This window comes from Jaculus jaculus, chromosome 9 (genome assembly GCF_020740685.1).
Source record: "Jaculus jaculus isolate mJacJac1 chromosome 9, mJacJac1.mat.Y.cur, whole genome shotgun sequence".
Classification (NCBI taxonomy): Eukaryota; Metazoa; Chordata; class Mammalia; order Rodentia; family Dipodidae; genus Jaculus; species Jaculus jaculus.
In genome coordinates, this window is record NC_059110.1 from 109,374,927 (window position 1) to 109,380,539 (window position 5,613).

Below are 5,613 nucleotides of genomic sequence, written 5' to 3' on the forward strand. Positions count from 1 at the left end.
GTGGACCTTGAGGTTTCTTTCTTTTTTTTTATTTAGTTTGTTTTATTTATTTGAGAGAGCGAGAAGGAGGCAGAGAGAGGGAGAGAATGGGTGCCATAGAGCTTTCAGCCATTGCAAATGAACTCCAGACACATGTGCCACCTTATGCATCTGGCCTACCTGGGTCCTGGGGAATTGAACCTGGGTCCTTTGGCTCTGCAGGCAAGCACGTTAACCACTAAGCCATCCCTCCGTCCCAAAGTTTCTTTTTTTTAGAAAACATGTTACTTCTTTATTAGAGACAGGATGGGTGGGCACACCAGGGCCTCATGTCTTCCCTGTGTATCTGGCTTTATGTGGGTACTGGAAAATCGAACCTGGGTCCTTTGGCTTTGCTAGGCAAGTGTGTTAACTGTGAAGCCATCTCGCCATCCTTTTAAGGTTTCTTCTAAACCGGGCGTGGTGGCACATGCCTTTAATCCCAGCCCTTGGGAGGCAGAGGTAGGAGGATCATCATGAGTTCAAGGCCACCCTGAGACTACATAGTGAATTCCAGGTCAGCCTGGACCAGAGTGAAACCCTACTTCGAAAATCAAAAAAAAAAAAAAAAAAAAAAGGTTTCTTACTTCAGTCCACTTGTTATTCAGAGGTAGCTCACTCAGATTTCCTCTAACTGCTGCGACAGTGTGGGACATCCAGTTGTCTGCTCTGCCGTGCTTTGCCACCATGATGAAGCTTGCATTGAAACTGTAAGACAAAAGTAAACCCTTTAAGCTGCTTCTAGTCTGTTTTTTTGTTTTTATTTTTTTGCTTTTGTTTTTTGAGGTAGGGTCTTGCTGTAGCCCAGGCTGACCTGGACCAGGAATTCACTATGTAGTCTCAGAGTGGCCTCTAATTTATGGCGATCTTCCTACCTCTGCCTCCTGAGTGCTGGTATTAAAGGCATGCACCACCACACCTGTCTTCTTTTTTCTTTTTATTAAATTAAAAAAAAAAAAAAAAAAAAAACAGGGCTGGGGAAATGGCTTAGCGGTTAAGGCTTTTGCCTGTGAAGCCTAAGGATCCCAGTTCCATTCTCCAGGACCCATGTAAACCAGCTGCATAAGAGGGTGCATGCGTCTGGAGTTTGTTTGCAGTGGCTGGAAGCCCTGACGTGCCCATTCTCTCTTTTTGCCTCTTTCTCTCTCTCTCTCTTAAATAAATAAAATATTTTAAAACAATTTTTTTTGAGACTCAGGGTTGGTGGCACACGCCTTCTTTAATCCCAGCACTCAGGAGGCAGAGGTAGGATTGCAGATAGTGAATTCTACATAAGCTACATTCAAAAAGTGGTGCAAACTTTCTGGATTATAGGCACAGGTTACCACACCCAGTTTGTTTTTAATTAATTAATTTGCAATCAGAGAGAGTATGCATGCTGGGAATTGAACCTGGGTCCTTAGCTTTAACTGCTAAGCCATCTTGAAATAGGGTTTCCCGTTGTATCAAGTTATCCTGTATATCTCACTAAATAGCCCAAGCTAGCCTAATAGTTGAAATCCTCCTGCCTCAGCCTCCTAAGGCGTGCTGCTATGCTGGGATGACAGTGTAAGCTACCCATGCCTGGTTTTCAGATTCACCACTGTACCTTTTGTGTGTGTGTGTGTGTAGTATGTTTTCATATGTTATACGTTATATGCACATGTATGCAGGTGTGCGTGCCCATGAGTACATGTGTAGAGGACACTGAAAGTTGTTTTTTTTTTTTCTTCTTGGAATTAGGGTCTTGCTCTAGTCCAGGCTGGCCTGGAACTCATGATCCTCTGACCTCTGCCTCCTACACCCAACCAACCCATTCTGCCACTTATTTTTTGTTTTTGTTTTTGCTTTTGGAGGTAGGGTCTCTCACTCTAGCTCAGGCTGACCTGTAATTCACTCTATAGTTTCAGGGTGGCCTCGAACTCATGGCGATCCTCCCACTACTGCCTTGTGAGTGCTGAGATCAGACATGTGTCACCACACCTGGCCCGTTTTTTTTTTGTTTGTTTGTTTTTGAGAAAGGGTCTAACTCTAGTCCAGGATGACCTCAAATGTTTAGTGATTCTCCTACCTCAGTTTCTCCAGTGCTGAGATTAAAGGCATGAGCTACCACACCTGGCTTCACTCAGCAATGTTTTTCTTTTTTGGTTCTTGTTTCAAGGGTCTCACTCTAGCCTAGGCTGACCTGGAACTCGCTATGTAGTCCCAGGCTGGCTTTGAACGATCCCCCTACTTCTGCCTCCTGGATGTTAGTATTAAAATCATGTACCACCATACTGGGGTCAGTCCTTATCATTCTTTAAATGCTAGCAGATGACAATCATTGAATATCTATAGTCCAAAAAGTTCAAACTCCAAAATGCTTAAAAATCCAAACCACTTTGAGTACCAGCATGATGCTGCAGTGGAAAGTTCATGCCTGACTTCCTATGATACCTGAAATTCCAAATACTACCAGTCCCTAGCATTTCCAGGAAGGGTAATTCAACGTCTACCTCTCCAGCAGTGCTCTGCTTATGACAGAAGACCTGTTTGGAGGCGTGGCATGTTGATTTGTAATCCCAACAATGGAGAAACAGAGACAGGAGGGGTGCTGAGAATTTTTTTTTGTTGTTTGTTTTATTTTTACTTTTTTGGCTTTTGAAGGTAGGGTCTCCTTCTAGCCCAGGCTGACATGGAATTCACTATGTAGTCTCAGGGTGGCCTCAAACTCACATGGCAATCCTCTTACCTCTGTTTCCCAAGTGCTGAAATTAAAAGCATGCTCTACCACGACAAGCAAGAACTTTTATTTAAACTTTATTTGAGAGAGAGAGAGAGAATATGGAAGAAAGCGTATGCCACAGTCACCTGCCACTGCAAACAGATGCATGTGCCATTTTGTCCATCTGGCTTTATGTGGGTACTGGGGAATCGAACCTGGGTCATGAGGCTAGGCAAGCAAATGCCTTTAACCACTGAGCCATCACTCCAGCCCCTTGCTGAGAAGTTGAGGCCAACCTGGTCTACATAGTGTGTTCCAGGACAGCCAAGAGGCACATAAACTGGGACTGTCTCAAAAAAAAAAAAAAAAAAAGCCAAATATAGTGGCTTGATGGCTCACTTCTGTAATCTCAGGTGGAGGAAGGAGCATCAGGAGTTCAACCAAGGTCAGCTTAGACTACCAAAACAATAAAATAAAAGAGCACTTAGAAGTTTAGGTAGAATGACTGTCATTAGTTCCTGGCCAGCCTAGGACTTGAATTCCAGGTTATTTTGGGATAGTGTGAGACCTTGCCTTGGGGGAAAAGAAAATCAAAGTCAGAAGCCTGTGATTTGAGAAATGTAGCTTCTTTCATTTATTTATTTATAGTTTTTCAAGGCAAGGTCTCATTCTGGCCCAGACTGACATGGAATTCATTATGTATTTTCAAACTGGCCTTGGACTCACAAGCAATCCTATTTCTGCCTCCTGGGTGTTAAGATTAAGGCGTGCCCCAGTTTGCCCACCATGCCCTCCCTTTCCCCCTTCGCACTCCCCCCCCCCAACCCCGGATTAAAGGTGTGGACTGCCACGCCTGGCTTTTTTGTTTATATTTTTCAGGCAGGGCCACACCCCAGGAGATATGCACACTTTAATCAACCAGAAAGTCACTGAAAATCTAACAAATCAGTGGAGATAAAAGGGAAAAAACAACTTTTAAGCATATTTGCCTTTTAAAAGAATATTTGTTATGGCTGAATAAATAAATCTTTTACAATAGATTTTCAAGTAGAGGATCAAACTAGGTGTGGTGGTAAGGCACCTGGGTGAGGAGGCAGGGGGATCTGGAGAGTTCAAGGTCATTTTTAAATCTAGGCCAGAGTTATCAGAAACCCTGTCTCCAAAATTAAAATTAAGCCCTTCCCAAGCCCTCCACTAGTATCAGTAGTTCATAGAAGCAAAGAATTCTCAACATGGGGAAGGGAGAAACTGTTTTAAAAGTTCTCTAAATCACACCATAGAAGCCATTCTGTACCTAAAATGCTATGCCACCACACCCAGCTCTATTCTTCTTTTGGCTTTGTAAGGTAGGGTCTCACTCGACCTCAGCCTGATCTGGAATTCACTCTGTAGTCCGAGTGGCCTTGAACTCATGGCGCTCCTCCTACCTCTGCCTCCCAAATGCTGGGATTAAAGGTGTGCGCCACCACCCCCAGCTAGCTCTCTGCTTTGGTTTTCACCAACAAGGTCTTACTATGTACCCGTGGCTAGCCTAGGACTTTCTATGTCAATAGAAAGTGATTCTGCCTCTGTCTCCTGAGTGGTAGGATTACAAACTACCACACCAGGCCTCCAAACAATTTTCAAATGGATACTGAAATCCAAATCTGAAATTTTAGGAGCATAGTGGTGCATGCAGGCCTTTAATCCCAACCCTTGGGAAGCAGAACATAGGAGGATCGCTAAATTTGAAGCCAGCCTAGAACTACAGAGTGAGTGCCAGGTAAGCCTGGGCTGGAGTAAGACCCTAATTAACAGGGCGGGGGGGGGGGGTGTCTATAAATTTGACATCCATTCTGGTCAGATTTCCTGACTATAGTATAAACCAGCTGTATTCCACTACTCAGGGGGAAGGTAACCTTTGGCTCTTTTAATTCCTGAAAGATGTTTTGAAAAACACATGAAGTCATCTTGTACTAATAATAAAATAGATCTGAAACTATGATATGCAGTTTCAAGAAAATGGTGAGCTCAGAGAATTGAGCACTTAAGAGATTTTTTTTTTTTCCCTCGGCGCAGTACCAATGGGCAAGAAGAAACTTTAATTAGGAGACAGAGGATCCACCAGAATCAGAGGAGAAAGTGACTTAGAGAATATTGGGGCTGAATTGCAATATTACATGGATCACATGAAAGGATTAGTTTTGTGTGGCTACAGTAGCCAATTCATTGTGGAGATGGCAGCATTTTTTGTTGTTGTTTTGTTGAACATGATTTGTGAAGGCTGGACGTGGTGGTGCACGCCTTTAAGCCTAACACTTGGGAGACAGAGGTAGGAGGCTCACAGTGAGTTCGAGGCCACCCTCAGACTACATAGTGAATTCCAGGTCAGCTTGAGCTAGAGTGAGACCCTACCTCAGAGAAAAAACAATTGAAAGTGCAAAAGAATTTAATCTGGGCTGGATGTGTAGCTCAGCTGTGCAATGCTTGCTTCATATCGAGCCAGAAAGGTAGGCAGGGATGGAAAGAGAAGGAAGGAGAGTGGGAGAGAAGAGAATCTGTCATGAAACAAAACATTAATTTTCCTTTTTTTTTTTTCTAGGTAGGGTCTTTGCTCTAGACCAGGCTGACCTGCTTCGAACTCATAGTGATCTTTTCTACCTCTGCTTCCCAGTGATGGGATTAAAGACGTGCGCCACTACATCCGGCCAAAAGCATTAATTTTCCAAACAGCAGGCGCCTTTAACTACAATCAAAGTCGCCTTTCCAATTTAAACCAAAAGAAAAAAAAAAACCTGAAAACTCCCTACAACCCTCGCCAGTAGCGAGCTTGCGCGCGCGCGGCACTCTGGGACTCGTAGTCTAGGGTAGACTCCGTGTCCCATGATGCTGTGCAGCGGGTCGTCGCGCCTGCGCAGTGCGAGCGGCGGGCA